General features: G+C 40.9%; 1 pseudogene; it reads left to right on the forward strand.

Moving 5' to 3' along the window:
• The first annotated feature begins 667 nt into the window (after positions 1-667).
• Positions 668-9,276, forward strand: LOC142016768 (uncharacterized; annotated as a pseudogene).
• Positions 9,277-21,276: the final 12,000 nt, after the last annotated feature.

Consider the following 21,276-nt stretch of genomic DNA (forward strand, 5'->3'; position numbering starts at 1 on the left):
GTAATCTCCAGCATCCACTGGAATAAATTTTAAGAATTGGGAAGAGACAAGTTGAACTAGTTTTACTGCTTATGCATGGAGCTCAGAGTCCTGCCCTCCCACCATCAGTTTCACAGAATCCTCTCAAGGTCCCTTGTCCCTCCAAGGTGTTTAAATTGGCAGAGTCTCTCTCCTTTTGAAATGGGTTAAATACAGTCTACCTTTTCCGTATTCCAACAATAATTGTCCACGTTGGAGATCACGTTTCACAGTTCCTGTGTTTAGCATTCACATAGTTCATGGTCCCACAATAACCACATTGAGTGCAACAGGCAAAACACCACTGCATACATTGAATATCTAGCAGATCTAAGCACACAGGTTCAAACTGTTTGTGTACACACGCCCAAGGTTTCTTTCCCATTCCAGCAAGCTGTAATGGAAGCACTCCTTCATAGCCTGCTTACATCAATGAAAGCTCCTTCCCAGCTCCCATTTTGCGAGCGATGCCAGTCAGCCACCTTTGTGCTTTCTTCTTTGATGCTCCTCCTTCTTGGAAGGAGTGCCCCATAAATATCCCCAAAACCACCATATAGGCCTCTTTCAAATCCCTCCTTAAAAAGTCCTCCTTTGTCATGATTCCCATACGTCCTCAGAAGTGTCTATTATGCTTAAGCCACTAAACATCATGTTAACTGCACATGTCACCATTCCTTCTGCTCCACCTCCTGGAAACTATGTCCATCTGTTGTCTCATTTTACACTTAGACCGTATGCTCTTCAGGGCAGAATCTGTCGGGTTTTTTTTAGTAAATATTTGTACAGTACCCGTTGTAATAAGACCCTGATTCAAAACTGGGATCCTGCGTGACAGAGCAATCCAAACAACAAACTAACAATAGACTCAACCCCTCACTAAAACCCCTCACTAAAACCCCTCAACCCCTTACTAAAAGTGTTTTTTCCCATGTATAGTGGATTTCATTCTTCTGTGTGTATAATTGATATCCTGTTACTTGTTGATTAAGATGACGATTCATTGTTTCATGTTATTAGTCCATTTACTAATATACATCTTCCTTTAGCTCTTCTGTCAAAAGTTGTACAGATATTGCTCAGAGAGGTAAAGATGCTAAAGACTCCTACCAAGAAAAAGTTGACAAAGTCAAGAAATATTAGTTCTAAACTTTTCTAGGTTCAGCTACCTCGTAGAGAACACACCTTAGGACAAGGAACCCCACCATCAATGATGTTCAGTCGCATCCTTTGAAAAGGAGGGTTTCCCAGCCTCAGGTATCAGATACAAAGAATACTGATCCACACTCCTCAGGACTTCAAAGAGCATCTTCCCATAATAAAGTTAAAATAAAAATAACACAAGCTAGTTCTTCTCCAAGAACCTAAATCTAAAGCTGCAACTGTCAGAATGACAACCGAGACCTTGTCTATGAGCCAAATGTTAAATTGAAGGCAGCTGGGACTATTTCTCTCTATCATGATAAGAATGCTCTTTAGGATCTAGCCAACATTTGACTTTTCTTCTGGAAAATGGCCCGCTAGGGTTGCTACCACCAAGACTAAACCAGCCCATGTTTTTTGAAGAAAATAGCCAAAGGCATCCACTTTGACAGAACCACTAACCTCCTTCTTTCATCTGAGATCTTTTGTGGGTATGGCTCCCTCACGCTTAACTTCCCAATACTTTTCAGAACTTTTGTTCAAGGAAGGATTCCAAAACAGACAACTTTACTCAGAAAGTCACATGCCTCAGTAGCGTACCATTTGCACTACACCAAAGCCTTTTAATAGGCTGTTAATCACCTGCTAATTCACCATGTTTACCGGCATGCCACGTGAGCCAATCAAAGATGGGGGATTTAAATATGGCCATTATCCCCATGGATACAGTGGTAATGGAATTACATGTCAAGGTAACACCCTTCAGTATTTTTTATTTCAATCATTTTTCCAAAATGCTTTTTTCTATTATTTATTATTATAAGTTTGCAGTATTGTCAGTTGGAATCACGATTCTTTTCAAAGCCAGCTTTTCTTTTAAAATAATGAACAAACTTGTTTTGCAGCTCAGAACAAACTGCTTTTTTCCTAAGGATAAATGGTATTTTTATTTCACCAATATCTAATCAATACAAACAGCAGGCCTGATTATGATTGCACTTAACATGACTTAAGGCAGGAGTCATGCTTTTGGACTCAGTGGAATTACAATCATGCACAACTGGTGTAAGAAAGATCTGAATTAGGCTCCAGAAATCTATACAACCGTCATATGCCCTGGACAATTTAAGTTGTGCTAAACAAGTCTCTGCTACCTTGGAAAGCAATTTTAAATCCCACCACTAGTATTCTTAATAGGGAACTAACCTTATCACCTGACATACATAGTTCCAGAAGTAGATTCATAATCTATTTTATTTCATCATTTATTAGACAGGCAAAAGGGCCTCAGAGAAACAGTATTATATACTATTTAAAAAGAGAGAATTTGCTTACTTATCGTTAAACCTGCTGTTGAAATCCCTTAGAGTCAATAAAGTAACTGGCCTTGCTAACAATAGGCAAAAATGTTTTCAATATCTATGTCATTCCCTTTTACACACAGGTTCTCCTATTATGCATATACCACCAATGCACGATTCTGGCCCCCCACTGAGTTTGTTTTACAGTGCTCCAGGGGTGCACAGCAGCATCCTAGCTGAGTTTACTGGCTTCCTCTGGATTCCCACAATATGGCAGAATCACATGGTGGAGCACAGGAGATGTAGCCAGCTCTGTGCCCTCCAGCAAACTGTTCCCCGCTCTGGGGCAGACGTCCTGGAACCACTCAGGAAAGAGGGTCCCCATAGAGGCAGAATAACCCCCAGCTGTTTCCTGAAACTGACTCACGAAGGATACCCAGGCATAAGAGAGTGCAGTCCTAGGCTGACCAGTCTTGCACTAGGGACAGGAGGGTACCCAGAAACCTCAGGACCATGGGGCTCCCAGAGCCACACTAAGCACAGAATGGCTGGTTCCTAAATTCTAACCTTACAGATACACACACTTCTTTGTTACTTTTTCCTTAGCTGCTATTCCTGAGCTCCCTTCCTTCACCTTGTATCACTAGACTTACTGCATTTTTTTCCTATAGCGTCCCTAAGATAAAAATCCTTTATTACCAACATCATTCTCTGTCTCAGAGGTTGACAATATTAGACGCAAACACCCTTTATTTTTCTCTTGCTGCTAACTACATCACCTGACTGAATAATAAATCTGCTTCTTCTGTGATTCTGCACCATCAAAAGTTTCTCTGTGCACCTGCCGGCTGCTGTCTTGGAACAGGACCAAAAATGCCTCAGTTGCCAGATCTTTCTGAGGAAGACCTATTGTACCTCCAGCTGCTGATGTTTCTTTCCATGTCAAAAGCAGCAGACTCATCCGGATGGTGTGGAAAAACTATGATAATTCTTTGCATTAAAAACTGTCATGCACTCTCCTAAACTGTCCTGGCTGGACTGTCAGGCACCACTGATTTCTCCTGAAACAATAGTATCCTTTAAAAACAGACAACAAGGGCAAGCAGCTGATCAAAGCTCCAGTAAGTCCAAGCTTTTTGAAATCTTTATGCTTGGATGCAGCATCTCCTGTATGCGATCTAACTTCTGACAGCCTCATACCATCTGCAGAGAGCTGCCACCATCCTAGTTGATACTGGAATTCAGCTGGATGTATTTTTCCAAATCCAAACCAATTTTTGTTTTTATCTCGGACACACACATTTTTTTCTCTGACTCTAAACATAGCCGAGGCTTCCTCCTCCTATTAGATCCTTCATAAAGAGAGACTTCCCTCCATATTTCCTTCTGCTTTTGAACGAACCAGCAGATCTTCCAATTATTTTAGGTCAGATTTAAATACTTAAATGAAGTGGCAGATTTTCAAAAAAGTGGTTGGCACTTAACTACTGACTAACGTCACTCCTGGACGGTGTAACTGGGAGCAGGAATTTAGCCTGGACTTCACCCTTTTTGGTACCATCATCCCTCCCCTTACACTCCTCCACTCTCTGGCACCAGCTCAATCATGGGCAGGAGAGCTAAGAGAAGGATTCCTCGGGTGCCCTTCACCAATCTCTTTCACTACAGCTCTTTGGTCCTAAATGCTCAGTTTGTAAAAGGCTTTGTCCTCTCTGAGTAAGAGGCACGAACATTGTTAGTTATTACTTACTTAGTTAGTTCAGTATTGAGATGAGATGTTGAGGGGGGACCCTATAGCACATCTTGGCAGAAGAAGCCTTTTGGGGGATTGAGAAGGAGAGCACAAAGGTTAACTGAAGATTAACTAAGGTTACAGAAATGAAATAAGGCCAAAGTGCCTACTGAGATTTGCATACATGTGTACAAATGAGTGTGTTTGCTTGCGCTAAAGGACTAAACTACACTCTGAAGTGGGGGAGGAAAAATTTAAAAAAAAAAAATCAAGATCAAGTGTCCTTAGAGAATGTGTCTACACAGCAAAGAAAGCCCACAGCTGGCTTGGGCCAGCTGACCTGGGCTGCAAAGCTGTTTCATTGTCATGTGGCTCAAGCTGAAACCTAGGCTCCAGGACCTGGTGGCAGGGGAGGGTCTCATAGGTCAGAGTCCAGCCCAAGCCTAGATGTCTACACAAACAGAATGCCCTTGCAGCCTGACCCCTGCAAGCTTGAGTCAGCTGGCACGGGCCAGCCATGGGATTTTCTTTTCTGCGTAGATGATCTTTAAAGGACAAAATATTTTGCAAAAGGACTTTGAGATGTCATCAAATCAATCTCCTGCCCGCATGTGGGGACCATGCACCATCAGCCAATGTTTTTGAAATAACTTGGTGATGTAGTTTTTCAGACCCAGCACAGCTGGCACATGTCCTTTAACTTTTGAAAAGTTAGTCAAGTGATACTGCTTTTAAGAACAAGTTTTAATAGCAGCTTTCCCTTCTAATAGTATTTTATGCTCTGAACTTGAAAACAGTTTTGCTTTAGCTAGTTTCATTAGCAATTATATATTTTTCTTGGCATATGATTGCATTATTTTCATATCAGTTTTAACAAATACAGCTGTGCCCTTCATGTTTAGATATTGGACCAATCTGCTGTTTATTCTGTACTCCATGGACTTACAGAATGATCTAAATCTATGTCTTACTGTTTGCCAAGCCCCTGGCTGCATTCAATTTTAATTACATGATGTATTTCCTCTTGTGAAGTTCATTACTCTAAAGCAGTGAGGCCCCAAACTGTGGAGTGGCCCCTATGGGGCTTCAGAAGAATATTCAAGAGGGTGTGCAGGAGGGCCCAACCAATTTCCCCACATGGAATGTGAAGGAAGTGACACCCAGCACCACTCTGCCCCCCCACTTCCCTCCAGCCACACTCCTGCTCCCAGCTGCGTAGCCTATCTCTGACTGATTCTGCTTCCAATCATGACCCCAGCTCCGGCCCTGGCCTTAGCTCCTGGTCCTGGTGGTGGCAGGCAGATTTAATTATGAGTAAGATGAAGTGCAGCAGGAAGAGTCTGGGGACTACAGCTCTGAAGAATGCACAAGAGGGAGCTAAGCAATACCTCAGCCTTGTGATGGTCCTCTGTTTCCAGCAACATCTACTACTGACTAGTCATTTGTATTCCACATACGAGCTTTATTTTACTGATGCACCTAGTTCCCTACACTCATGTTTAATATTTAAATAGCTTATAATAGCCTTCATTTCAAATAACATCCTAGTGTCTCCCACAAATGATGTTTTTCTGGAGCTGAAGGTTTGCCAAGTTTATCTAGGATTTGTGCCATGTTTCACAGAATCACAGGGCTGGAAGAGACCTCAGGAGGTCATCTAGTCCAGCCCCCTGCTTCAAGCAGGATCAACCCCCACTAAGTCTTCCCAGCCAGGACCTTGTCCAGCCGGGACTTAAAAACCTCAAGGGATGGAGAATCCACCACCTCTTTAGGCAACACATTCCAATGCTTCACCACCCGCCTGGTGTAGTTTTTCCTAATATCTAACCTACACTTTCCCTCTTCAACTTCTGACCATTACTCCTTGTTCTGCCATCTGACACCACTGAGAACAGTTTCTCACCCTCCTTTTTAGAGCTCCCCTTCAGGAAGTTGAAGGCTGCTATTAAATCACCTCTAAGTCTTCTCTTCTGTAAACTAAACAAGCCCAAATCCCTCAGCCTATCCTCATAGGTCTTATGCTCCAGACCCTTAAACATTTTTCGGAGGGGTAGCTGTGTTAGTCTGGATCTGTAATAGCAATGAAGGGTCCTGTGGCACCTTATAGACTAACAGAAAAGTTTTGAGCATGAGTTTCCGTGAGCACAGACTCACTTCATCAGATGCTGGTCATAGAAATCTGCAGGGTCAGGTATAAATAAGCCAGAGCAAGGGTGGGGATAACAAGGTTAGCTCAGTCAGCAATGGTGAGGCTTACTACCAGCAGTTGATCTGGAGGTGTGAACACCAAGGGAGGTGAAGCTGCTTTTGTATTTAGGCAGCCATTCACAGTCTTTGTTTAAGCTTGAGCTGAGGGTGTTGAATTTGCAGATGAATTGTAGCTCAGCAATTTCTCTTTGGAGTCTGGTCTTGAAATTTTTTTGCTGTAGGATAGCTACTTTTAAGTCTGCTAGTGTGTGGCCTGGGAGATTGAAGTGGTCTCCTATTGCCATTTCTGATATCTGATTTGTGTGCGTTTATTCTTTTACGTAGAGAGACTGTCCAGTTTGTCCGATGTATATAGCAGAGGGGCATTGCTGGCACATGATGGCATAAATTATGTTGGTAAATGTGCAGCTGAATGAACCCACGATGGTGTGGCTCATCTGGTTAGGTCCTGTAATGGTGTTGCTGGTGTAGATATGTGGGCAGAGCTGGCAACAAGGTTTGTTGCATGGATGGGTCCCTGAGTTAGAGTGACTATAGTGCGGTGTATAGTTGCTGGTTAGGATTTGCTTCAGGTTGGCAGGTTGTCTGTGGGCAAGGACTGGTCTGCCTCCCAAGGCCTGTGAAAGTGGGGGATCATTGTCCAGGATGGGTTGTAAATCCCTGATGATGCACTGTACAGGTTTTAGCTGAGGACTGTAGGCGATGGCTAGTGGTGTTCTGTTGGTTTCTCTCTTGGGCTTGTCCTGTAGTAAGAGGCTTCGTGGCACACGTCTGGCTCTGTTGATCTGTTTTTTCACTTCCTCAGGTGGGTATTGCAGTTTCAAGAATGCTTGGTAGAGATCCTTTAGGTGTTTGTCTGTCAGAGGGGTTGGAGCAAATGCGGTTATATCTTAGTGCTTGCCTGTAGACAATGGACCGTGTGGTGTGTCTGGGATGGAAGCTGGAGGCATGAAGGTATGCGGTCAGTGGGTTTACGGTACAGGGTGGTATTGATGTGGCCATCATGTATTAGCACCGTGGTGTCCAGGAAGCGGATCTCCTATGTAGACTGTTCCAGGCTGAGGTTGACGTTGGGGTGAAAGTTGAAGTCCCGGTGGAATTCTACGGAGGAAAAAGGACTGCAAGCTGCCTAAACTCCTGCCTGCCACACAATATTCCAGATGTGGCCTCACCAGTGCCGAATAAAGAGGAATAACTACTTCTCTAGATCTGCTTAAAATACTCCTCCTAATGCACCCTAGTATGCTGTTAGCCTTCTTGGCTACAAGGGCACACTGTTCACACATATCCAGCCTTTCATCCACCATAACCCCTAGGTCCCTTTCCATCATACTGATGCTGAGCCAGTCGGTCCCCAGCCTGTAACAATGCTTGGGATTCTTCTGCCCCAGGTGCAGGACTCTACACTTCTTCTTATTCAACCGCATCAGATTTCTTTTGGCCCAGTCCTCCGATTTATCCAGGTCCCTCTGGATTCTCTCTCTACCCTCCAACGTATCTACCTCTCCCCCTAGTTTTGTGTCATCCACAAACTTGCTGAGGGTGCAATCCAGTCCCTCATCCAGGTCATTAATAAAGACATTGAATAACACCGGCCCCAGAACCGAGCCTTGCAGCACTCCGCTTGAAACAGACCGGCATCCAGATATTGAGCCATTGACCACTACCCATTGGGCCCGACCATCAAGCCAGCTTTCTATCCATCTTATAGTCCAAGGATCCAATCCATATTTCCTTAACTTATGGACAAGAATATTGTGGGAGACTGTATCAAAAGCCTTGCTGAAGTCAAGGTATATCACATCCACTGACTTCCCCATGTCCACAGAGCTTGTTACCTCATCATAGAAGCTAATCAGATTGGTCAGGCAGGACTTGCCCCGGTGAATCCATGTTGGCTACTTTTGATCACTTTCCCCTCTTCCAAGTTTCCTCCTCTCCTTCCTTCATTAGAAAGCCATGGTACTACTATCACATCATGTGCGGGGATGGGGGGGCGGGGAACAGCAGTCATGTAGCACTTTAGAAGGCTAACAGAATAATTTATTAGGTGATGAGCTTTCATGGGACAGACCCACTTCCTCAGATCCGGAGATCTGAGGAAGTGGATCCACCCTATGAAAGCTCATCACCAAATAAATTATTTTGTTAGTCTTTAAAGTGTTACATGACCACTGGTTTGTTTTGTTAGAATACAGACTAACATGGCTATCTCTCTGTTATGCATCATGTGGAGAAATTTAAAGTCTATAGGTTAGTTACATCCTCTGCAAACCCCACGGTGCAGATTAAAAATTCAAAAAGTGTTGCTTAAGTGTTGCCTTTTTCTAGAAAAGTTCCTTGCAAACTCATTGGACTTGGAGGACTGGACTGTTTCTTTTGGTCAGACATTGAAAAATGCAAGTCAAGAAGAAATACCAAAGGCTTTTTTAATATTAAGTGCACAAGTAATCTATTCAGTCTCTTCTAAAACTTTTGAAAATGTCTAATTCATAATGTGCATGCTCAGAAGTGTATCTGAAGAATTCATATGCTGTGGTCACCCCCTAAACATTATGTCATGTTATTCCCACACCATTAATGTAATTCCTGTTTTCCCCACATTGTATTACAAGCAACCAAATCATAGAAGAATGTTTAAAAATAATAATGAAATCATAAGAAATAAAAAAGTATTGTGCTCATAAATGCATAGAGCTGTGTTTGGTGTAATATGTAGTATTAAGTACTGTTATTCGCTTGTCCAAATGTAATGTGTATTGTTGTGTGAGGCACCTTGTGAACATGGAGGAAACTGTGCATCTGTAAAATAGCTGTTCCTATGCTTATGGATTTGTTGGTCCTAGATGTCAAATGAGTATATATAAGCCTATTTAGTCTTTTGGCACTTGGAGAAAATTAAAAAACAAACAAGCTTCTGTTTTCCCTCAGTAGAGCAGGAAAACCAGAGTATAATATATGTAATTGACTGGCTAAACGATTTCTTGGGAATGTGTTTTCCAAAAGTACATTTGTATTATGTAAAAATGTACATATGTGTATCAACATTTGTTACATAAAAGCTCCAATGGTCAAAACGGCTTTATTTACAGTAATGATTGTGAAATGCAGGGCTGTGTGAGTGAATACAGTAATACTAATTTTGAGACTGCAAACAAGCCAGCTTAGCTGTTAAAATTCATGGTACTCTGCAATATAAGCTGCAAAACAGGCTCAATATATAGACCATCTGGGGAAGGGGGTGGTGAGATCAGCCTTCAAAACACTTTCTATTAGTTGAATGGCAAAACACATATTTCAGTTTCATAACTGCAGTCCTTGCCTCTGATTTAAATATCACGTTGCCCTTGACAGGAAAATAATTTTAGCTCTGCGCCAGAATCATTGGAATACATAAAAGGTAAAAATTTTAGATGCAAGACTTCATCAAAAAATGTGAATGACAAACATACTCAAAGGAACATACTCTGCTCTCAGTTTTACCAGCGTAAATTCAGATTAACTCTTCTAGTTGCAGTGGAGTTGCTGCTGAATTTGTATCCTTACCGACAGCAGAATCTAGTCCTAATCCTTTGCATGCTTAAATGTATCCTTGAAATTAACTGCTTATTTCACAGAGACATGCAATGGACATTCTCAGAGTGGTGGGAAATGTGTGTCACCACAGGTGTATAAATGCAACACTGGATGGAACAGACCTCCTTGGGAAATAGGTAACTCTATGGAAAGCATTACTGTCTCATGAATTCATTTCTCATCTTGAAATTTGTGTTATTTATATAATATGCTGCTCATTGATGCAGGAGTTAATATTAAAAAAATGAAAAAAGGAAGCAGTACTGAGCAAATCACAAAAGGTTGTTTCGCTTTATATAAAATATCCATAAATTTGGATGCTTGACTAGATCCCGGGCCCCCGTAACTGGTCAGGAAGTTTCATGAGCAAAAGGGCTCTGCAGAATATAACTCTTAGATCCAGTGCATAAACAGCAGACTCCAAAAAATAGAAAGAAAAAAGCTTCCTGAACATTTCAAAAGTGCTAGAAAAGTTTTGGTTTAATTTTTCGCTTAAAAAACAGGCAAAATTCAACTTGAATTGTATCTGAATTATTTGAGTGAAACCTATTTTACTGAGCAGTAAAACGGAACAAAATATATGAATGTTCCATGTAGGAAATTGGAATTTTCTTTTAGGCTATGTCTAGATTACAGGGATTTGACAGATCGCAGCCAAACTGCCAAGGGGATTGCAAGAGTGATCCGCTCTGTCGACAGACAGTGCCCAGACTGACTGGCCACTCTATCGTAAAACAGCCAACTGGAAGCACAGCAGAGAGGGTTGTCCAGTGTCCCAGAAGGCCTGTCTGTCTACAGAGGACTGCCTTGAAGTCCAGACCACCTTTCGGTTGACAGATCTCTGTCAGAAGAGGTGTATCCTCATGGGGAGCAGGGTACCACTGGCAACAAAAGTGGTGCATACTGCTGACTTACTGTTGATAGAACATCTTGTGAATCTGGACGCTCCGCGGGTTTTGTAAGCGGAACGGTCACCTCTCGACTAGACAGACATTTTTTCCCTAGGGTGGAAAAAAGATTTTGATAAGACTTTCATCCATAGAAATGGATTTTTTTCAGGTTTGAAAAAAGTGCTCTGCCAAAAATGTGGGGTTTAAGTGTTTTTTCCCCCATGGATCTTGAAATAGTTGTCCTATGGATAAAATCTTACCCAGTACTTTAAAAATTTAGGAGCAAAAGTCCTGTCTATAAATGTAAACCATGGGAGGCTGGACAACTCTGGAGATTAGTGGAGTCTCTTTCAAATATAGTCTCCAGGTCTCACTTGGATCTTTTTTTTTTTTTTTTTTACCAGAAGTTCTTATCTTCTCCAGCTTTTTGCTGGTCACCAAGGAATAATTTGATGATCTCAGTGCAGTTTCCAGCGGACACTTTCTACACAAAAACAACCACTAGAACGGACACAAACTGGCACCCTTATTGACAGTGTCAGATAGGCTAAGAACACGCATGAATTATCTTCTGCTCCTGGTCACTCTAAGGCTCAGATCTAGGCCAATATTGTAGCTTGCATTGCTGGTGTTGCTGTTTTGTGGACTTTAGTCCCCAGGGCTAGGAATGCACTACTGAGTTCAATTTAAAAAAATATTTTTGGAACTCAGCAGGCAAAGCCTGACCTCCCCCTCCACCCACCCCCCACAAAAAATGCACCAAAGGAAGGAACAGAACAATCATTATCTTCTGGTCCAGAAGCGTGTGGGAAAGCAAAAATGACTTCTTACTTTGACGCATATTAGCAATGAAGTAAGAGGTTTTGGTTTTCTGAGAAAGAAAAAAATATTCTACCCCAATAACAATCTTATGTACTCATAAGGCCAACATTCAGTTCCGCAACTCCAACATGAACAGCTTGCTCCAGTGACGAATGCACAGAATGTGTACGTGCATGCTGGGGGAGCCTCCCAAAGACAATCCATCAGCAACTGAAATTCACTCTCGTAAGCCAACTCTTGCCCAAAAGAGATTAAAATATATTTTGCCATGAGGACAGCTTGTAAGTGTGAAAGAAGAAGATGTCTTTTAATGATGGAGAATGCACATTTTGATTTTGTAGAGGATTATAGTTTGGATGAGAAACTACCATGGCTTCTATAGTAACAGAGAGATTGCCATTTTAGTCTATATTCTATCAAAACAAAAAGGTAGTCCAGTAGCACTTTAAAGACTAACAAAATAATTTATTAGGTGAGCTTCTGTGGGACAGACCCACTTCTTCAGACCATAGCCATACCAAAACAGCCTGTTAGTTCTTAAAGTGCTACTGGACTGCCTTTTTGTTTTGATACCATGGCTTCTGAAACAGTTTCATATTTTGCCAGCCTTCTATAACTGCATTTAATTTAATCTGAAGCATCCTAGTGACCTTTAATTTCTTTAGAGACTGTGCGCTTGCAATAATGTAATTCTTATGAAACAAGTTATTGCTGCAACATACTGAAAGACAATAGAGCTTGAAATGAAAAGCTATTGTAAACTGTACTTGGAAACAGTATAAACTGCAAAAAGTTATATAGTCAGAATCTAGTTCCCATTATGGTTTCCATCCCCAACTCGCTGAATTTGTACTTCAAACGACTTTTCCAACAACCAGTGCTGTGAACGTCACATGAGAATCAAAAAGGCTGCTTTCAGCTTTTTATGTCTTTCACATCCTCACCTGCAAAAAAGGAATCCACAAATGGAATTTGGCCAGCAACTTCGCTGACACGTGAGCCAATGTTGTAGTGGATGTTTCACATTTCTACAATGAAGAACAAGCAGGTGGGTTTTGCTCCACATATCTGGTTTGTGCTGGCTCCAGGGGAATGCCATGAGGCCCTGCTGAAGTCATGCAAAGCAGAAAATGCATTGATATCTCATTTCCAATTTGAAGAACTGATATTTTACCCCCTTAAAATCATGTTAGGACAAGATACTAAAGCAAAAGAAAATTAATCGCACAAATCATGGACAGACATCTGAAACAAACTAAGTACATCTTTAAGCCCACAGGCTCCCCAGATGCTTTACAGCTATTCTAAGGCATCACTGAAATCCAGACACTACCAGGGCAATCAATAAATTACACAGGAGGCCTGCAAGACAAATGGAACATTTGTGTTAGCATTGCGGAAAACTTCTGTTCTATAGAAACATGCCAGGATGTCTTTCAGAGTTAGGCAAAAGCAAAGAGAACCCAACATATAATATTTTACAACTAAAATGATTATATTTAATTTCTGTTTATGTCCAGCTATCTGTAGCCATGTTTGCTAAATGAAGGAAGTTGTGTACACCAGAATACCTTGCTTGTCCTTGTGGACACCAGTGCCAAACTGGTAAAAAAGTTCAATGTATGACATGGGTAGTAGATTCAGTCTGTAATGGATATGATAAGTGGCAAAGACTATTCAATTTTTAACTGTTTATATACAGTATATATTATAACCATGAATGTGGCTTATCACAACTCCATGCATACCATTGTCATGGTATGCAGCACTGGAAATCTGCATTGAAGTTTGGTTGGTTGGTTGGTTTTTAAAGGCATTGATATTGGTATTTATGTATTGATTATAACTAAATAATTCTTCTGATACTAATTTGAAGCAACTCACTACAAAACATTGAACACTGAATTAACATTTAATTACTTTAACATGTATCTGTGTTCTGAAGGGATCATCGTCTTATTGTATGGTGAGTACTACAGTGTATTCAGAGTCATAGGACCAGAATCTCAGCTGAGCTGAGCTTACATTCATTATAAGGCAGCATTCTGCTACCCAATCTTAAGCCAGCAAACACCACCCAGTGTAATTTGGCCTTATATCACTCCTGCTACAGCAGAGCCACAGTGACCACTGTACCATCTGAGGATCAAGCAGAGCACCAGGTAGAACGTGCCAGCAAATTCTCTTCCCATCTCCCATAAATCCCCTCTGCAAGGTGGGCAGCTGTGCTAAAGAAGAAAATCCTTTGACTGCTTCTCCAGGACAGTTTTCTGCTTGCTTTGTATTGCAGGCGGAGTCTGACCCAGTATATTTTGTAGACACATTCCTGATTACACGTCTCTCTGGTTCCAGTTCTGATCTTACAATACCACTAATCCCTCTCACTTAATTCTTAGTCTCTTCTCTGATGGATTATTTCTTTATCAACAGGAAGAAGAAGGTGGGAGGGTGGTGTGCACAAATCCTTTAAACCTTTTGTCTACCATCCTTTCTTCTTGCTGCTCCCTGGTCGTCTTTTGAATTTCATGAACTCCTAGTGACTATTTTGACAGCTTTGCTTAGAAAAAATATAATATTAGAATGAAGATCAGCTGATTTTCACCATGAAAAAGGTTCATTCATAGTTTAAGTCAAACCTCTGGCCAGTTAATACTTCAAAATTTTGTTCAGATGGAGATCGTTTTATGTATTCTAACATTTCACATGCAGCTGACCATTTGATTTAGACAAAATACATCTCAAAATGAAACATTTCAAATATTTGTGAAATTTAACAAATAAAACCTTTTTTTGCATATCAAGAATATTTATCCATTAATCCATTTCAGAAAGTCACTATATCAAACATTTTCTTAAGATAGCAGCCAAGTACAACTTTGCTAATAGACAGAGATCATAGGCTATTGATTCTGCAATTAGCGGATCAGTTGTTAAAATGCTTCTCTTATCTCCTTCCTTTGACAAAGGCCTACAAGCATCTAGATATATGCTGATGAGTGTGTTTCCCATAGTTGTCATGCTAAATACAGCATTTGATAGGGTTACAAAAATGCACTTTTTACATATCTTCTATTTCAAGAATGCTGGAGTTCTTAAAAGGGGTAAAAATCACTTCTCAAGGGAGTTAGGGGATTAAAATGTTGTGTGCATAAAATTACTCAGTTCTAACGCCTACTGATTTCCCAAAATAATTCAGTCTGGAGAGTGTAGGAACAACTTAGGGTTTGGTTCTAGTTTGCCTGGATATGGGAGCTATGTAGCACCCTGCTACAAGAAAGTTTGTCACCCCATTTATTGTCCCAGACTCACAGGAAGAAGGACAAGATGCAAGCATTTAATTTAAGCCACAGCATTATCACCACCTAGGAACTTTCCAACAATAATTGATATAGTGCAGGTCATGATTCCTTCCATACTTCCTATTATTTGAGGGCAGGGTTAAGGATCTGATGAAAAAGAAAGCTGTCTTCTCACTATATCAGACATATGGAAACCCAGCCCTATTCCCAAATTTCTCTAGGACAGTGTTTCTTAAACTTTTTGAAACCATGGAACACCAAACAATGCTTTTTTTGTTTTGTTTTTTAAATGCAGAACACCTATGAAAATGTTCTGAAAATATTGTCATCTGAGAAAAAAAACAAAACAAACATACAGGAAAAACAACATAAAGTAAGAACAAGAACAAGTACCCGCTTGTTGATGAAGCGGATCTTTGCCCATGAAAGCTTATGCTCCAAAACATCTGTTAGTCTATAAGGTGCCCCAAGACTTCTTGTTGTTCTCGAAGCTACAGACTAACACGGCTACTTCTCTGATAAAAATGAAGTAACTTACCCAGGTATCACTGCAATGAAGAAGTAACATTGTATCTGGTTATAACAGAAAATATATACTTCGAATTAAGAAACACTGCTCCAGGGTATGTCTTCCCTAGTGCACTTCCAGCTCTGTGTTAACCAGAGAAACAGACTCCTATGGAACTGGCATCAGACATCTTCCATAAGAAGGTACCAACAAACACCTTGATTGCAGATGGTGGGAGGCAACCAGATTCCCAGATAAGCACTAATTTTCTCCTTAATGTGTCTGAAAAATATATCCTCCATCAAAGAGGCAGTCCCTGATCCAGGCATGAAGGAGGACTCCATCTGAAGGGACATGACTTACACAGCCTCTGTTGGTGATGCCCATGGCTAATGGTTTACCTCAGCCCCTCCTCCAGCTACTACCTCAGGTAATATCTGCCAATGTGCCCCAATCAAAGGAGGACAGGATATTTGAGGGAACCTGACCCCTTTGTTCCCATTGACCAGAGAATGCCCCACCTCAATCGAGATTACAGGTATTGCATTTCCAACAGAAGTGCCACTCTTAACTGAGGGAGTAATACTGGAACAAGTTAAATAACTCTCCACCATGAAGACAAACTAAAACAAAGAGACTAACACCAGATTACAAACGGAGACATCTGAATTGGAGTTCATTCTTAAATTTGATACTTTACACCTTGATCTCAACAAAGATATCAATTACCTTACACATTGCAAAGATTCGTTGTGATCCTAGGGAGACCACTTAATAGGCACTTGCACTATTTAATTTTCTTCCTTTTCTACCCCACTTATGTTCTACCTAGCTGATGCATCAGTTTTTATTTCATTTTATACTATCTTTCTATTCAGTTCTCTTCATCTCAGTTTTCATTTGTCAGAAGTTTTCAGATCTGAAGAAGTGGACCTAGGACATGAAATCTCATCACCTAATAAATTATTTTGTTAGTCTTTAAAGTGTTGTAGGACCGCTTTTTTTAATTACTTTTTCCCCTCCATCATGGAGTTCTCTTTTTCAAAGGACAGTATCACATTCATAGGGCTCAATTTCAATCTAATGTTTAATTTTGTTTTAAACTATGATGCTAAATTGGCTTTGTTTTTCATTTTGTTAGCTCGTTGTCATCCTCCTTGTAAGAATGATGGCCACTGTGTCAGAGACAACGTGTGCATTTGTCCTGAGGAAAAAGGTGTCAGACAAGTTATATAAATTTCCCCTTTTTTCTTTCCAAACATCTTCTGCTTCAGAAATGTGGTTGTGTCTAGGGATGTAGTTCCTTCCCATGCATGTTAAATAGAATATTTAACTGGGATTAATTTTCTAATCTTCAATTTTTATACCATGGCACGTCTATCAGTAGCCTACATACAAAAGACAGAACATCCCATTTCTGAAGCTTCACTTGCACTCAGAATGGGCAGGTTAATGAAAATACCATTATGTCAAGCAAACATTAGGAGTAAGTGTTTTGCTGGAGTCCTACCTCTCAATTTAAATGCAGTTAGATTGAATTGTACAGTCAGTATTTTGTGATGACTTAATTATATTTCATTAAATTTACTGCAAGACAAAAATTAAAGCCAAAGCCATAGCAGCTGATTGACATCCCTAAAAATGTCAAAACACCGTCTCTTCTAGCTTAATTAATGCAGCTGGTTAATAATGCTTTTTGCTTTTCCTTTTGGTCCTATCACTTCCAAATCCCCCTCCAACCCCACACAGCTATTCATGCTTGAAGCTTTTATTCTTAAGGGGTAATTTGTTATTTTGGCATTTTTACTGATTCTACTGAACTTTCCAACATCTGTCGTCAAGGGATCTTAAGGCAGATAGGTGAAAACTTATTTCCCTCCCCGCCAACCTTAACCAGGTTGAAATTGGCAAAATGGGAGCTGGGAGAACAGCTGCTTTTGGCAGAAAGAACTTGTAAACTTTCAGAATACTTTATTTTTCATACACACGAGACAAAAGGCCAGTGAAATTCCTTCCAGCACCAGCTTGCTCAGTACCCATACTGCAGCTTTCCTTCCCTTCAGCAGAGAGTATCGTGATGTGCCGTTCCTGCTTGGCTGCAAAATACACAACTGAATAGTCTATTCTGGCAGGTACAAGCTGAAGGGAGGATGTTGGGTTGGAGGGAACCCTGTGTTTGGCATCTTGTTTTTGAGATCAGAGTGCATTAGAAAAGTGCTGTTTCTAACTTAAAGTGTGCTACCATTGCTCAAGACAGATCCACAGGAAAACAGCTGATAATGATTTCAGCTTTAGGGAAGTCTCTTCCTAAGTCATCTAACTGTTACTAACCCAATAATTTCTTTCCACTTTAGCTTTTTTCCAAGAAGTGTACAAAGTTTTGCTATCTGCCTGTGTAACCACTAATTAGTCTAACAAAATTTTCAGTGACTATCAAAATATTCTTGTTACATCACAGCCAAGCTAAATTCCTTCTCCCGTTCTACTCAAGAAACCAGCAATTAGCTGCCTATTTTATCTTATATTTTATAATAATCTTATGGGATATAAGATTATTTTATAGGATATAAGATTGTATTAAGGACATTCATCATCTATGAGGAATACCAGATAAGTATAAAGAGTTACACCTATATCTAGTATGATGAAGCATGGGAGAAATATGGATATGGTGAAGGGGCTTCTAGCTTGGTGGATTATTTACCTCAGAGGCTCACAGCAGCCCTCAGGTTAGATGACAGCTAGCTGTTTCATGAGCTACTCTCACCATTGGCCAGCATGGAAAAAAGAGAGACCAAATGCCGTAGTCTCTGCTGCCTCTCCAAGTAATTCATAGAAGACAAACCCCTTCACCATATCCATACTTCTCCCATGGTGTCTAGAGGAAGAGGGGATCCCAGGCCTGCCCTCTATGCTGGGCTCCAGCCCAAGGACCGTGTGATAGCAGCTGCCAACAATGTCTCAGTTTTCAGCTGCTTGACCACAATGATGCCCTGGGTCACTTCCCACAGAGTTCCCCAACACCATCCTTACCACAGGCTTTTCCTTCTGGTATCTGTAACCACTTTCTCCTCTCAGACTCTCTCCACAGCTCCTTATCTCCAGCACTTCTCTCCCAGCGCTGAGCCAGCAGAAGAGAAGCTCTTATATAGCCAGTCTCAGCTGGCTCTTTATTGGCGCCTGCTGCCCTGATCAACCTGGCTCCCTTTAATCTACAAGCCTCTTAGTTGGCCCCAGGTGTTTTAATTGAACTAATTGCCCTGATTACTTCCAGCAGGTTCCTGCTGGTTCTGGATCAGCCCTTGCTAGTTTATTCTAGGAACAGGAACTTATTCAATCTAGGGCTAATATACCTTCCCTCTAGGACTCTTCTGTAGCCCTCTGGCCTGACTGTCACACTACATACTTTTGAATGGTCACTGATTGCTAACAAATTTCACTTGTTCAATGATTTGTTAGTTTGTTTTTTTTTTAATTTAGATAGGTCTGCACACTTTTTAGAATATATTTTTCATGATTGTTCAGCACAGTGATGTTACAAATATGTATGCACCTTTGCGTTGTTCACATACTCTTCGTAGTGAGTATTCATTATCTGGGCCTCCTGACTGGTGGACACATAGTAAGCTTACTGTTCCTTGCCTGGCTGCCTTAGCTATCAAAAACAGGAGGAGTGTCTGGAGAAGTAAGTCCTGCATCCACCTGACCAAAGGACTTTTAGACTCCTGGCTACGATGGAGGGCAAAAGTAAGCTAGTGGCCCCTGACCTCCCACAAAGGTTATATACCGAGGTGGTTTCAGTGGGATCCCCCATTTTCAGATTTAAGATGTGGGGAGGCAGTTAAAGCATTCAGGGAGATAATGTAGCCCAGTGGGCAGGCAGTTGACTGGAACTTGGGAGATCTGATGTCAATTTCTGGCTCTGCCAGTGGCTTGCTGGGTGATCTCAATTTGCCCATCTGTAACAAAGGGATAATGATACTGACCCCTTTAAAGACGTAATGACTGAAAGCATTATACGAGACTAGATATTATTACTGCTGAAGTTATTGGTTCAGATTGCCAGACATCTCTGCAGTCACACACAAGACACACCCTAGATTTCCTTTCCGGCTATGAGGACTAGCAGTATTTATTGTATGACATGAAAACTGAGATTTGACCATCTCGAGATGGTCCTCCTGTGGCTAGATTACCTCTTGTTCTGATGTTTTCAATTAGTTCTCATTGCACACTTATTTTTGAATGGTTAAGTGTCTTAGTTTGGGAGATCTGTTATTTCAGTGATTCAAAATGGTGGAGGATGTGAAAGTGGGACTAAGAATATGAAGAGAGTTGAATAAAAAGGGAAATATCACATTACAAAAGTTGCACATTATCTATTATAGATGAGTTTGTGCATCTGTTTGTGTGTCCCTGCATATGTCTGTGAGCCCCTTTATTCAAGAACTCTTCCTAAATGGTAAGAGTTAGAACCACCAAATTTGGTGTGCAGTTTCCTCTTATTATAACTTGAAGCAAGGTCAAGGTTTGGTTGTTCCAGTACACTGGGATGTGCATAGAATACAGTTGTTTATCATCATACAGAAAGGGAGGGGAGTGGTAGCAGGGACAGTCATAAGACCACCAGAGGGCAGCAAATAAGCATGCCCACAAGACCCCTGGAGAGCCACAGAGCAGCTGCTGGCTGAGCAGCACAGCCCCACCAACCTGGACCAATCCTCATCCTTGGGTGAGGATCTTTAATTCCTTTCAGGATTTAGTGCCTGCTACAATAATTGCACAGAGGTGTGGATATACTTCCACAAAGGAACAAGGAGGAAGGAATAACTATATGGCAATGGTGATAAGTGACTAGAAAATAAGTTAATTGAGGGTTTAGTGATATAACAGTTCCCACTTGCAGATTTTCTAGACCTGCATGCATGTCAGTTTAAGCGAACTGTGCAAGGTTAGGGAATTTCTTGCTTGCTATCTTAAATACCATCAGTTCTCTTGCAATATGTGAACACACTGATTGGTGCTAAACTCATGCAAACAAAATTAGGAATTATGACATCATCAGACTTTCTCAGAGAGAGTCATTCACTGCATGTCACACTATCAGGTTCTTTTAAGTTTTCCTTAGTACAAGCTAATGCTACTGGTTTAAGCTCTTCCTGACTTCCTGTGTATTTTCTCAAAGCACTCTGAATAGATCTTTTCTTAGGACCTTATTTTCTTGCACCAGTGTACATTAGGAGTACTGCCATCAAAATTACATGAGCATCACTCTAGTATGAAAAGGGAATCCTGCCCCTAGTCTGCGTGTAGTGAGTTATCTGCTCAGGATAGTCTAAGAGGAAATAATATTTGCATCCGTTCAAACATATCAGTGTCCAGCAAGATGAATATGCAGTAGGGTTGTACTTGAAGCTGCCATTTGAATAATTTGATGAAGTTCCTGACTGATTAGATAACCACCATATCCCAACTGAACAAATGCTAAGGCTGGCAGATACGATGTTCATTAACCTAGTACACCATTATTAACCAGGCATTGAAATATTGCTGTTGAAATTGTAAATTAAAAACAGTCAAAATGTAAATGTAAGGAAAAAAAAAGCTTCAAACCCTAAAGCACATTAAATGAAATGTAAATTAAATTGCTTCATTTCCCCTTTAGTCTGCTTTTCCCTTTTCTAGCGTTCAGTAAAGCTTCCCTTAGAGTGCACACGCGTGCGCGCGCGCACACACACACACACACACACACAGAGCAATTGAAATATATTGAAGTTGTCTG

The sequence above is a fragment of the Carettochelys insculpta genome, chromosome 8 (genome assembly GCF_033958435.1).
Source record: "Carettochelys insculpta isolate YL-2023 chromosome 8, ASM3395843v1, whole genome shotgun sequence".
Lineage (NCBI taxonomy): Eukaryota > Metazoa > Chordata > Testudines > Carettochelyidae > Carettochelys > Carettochelys insculpta.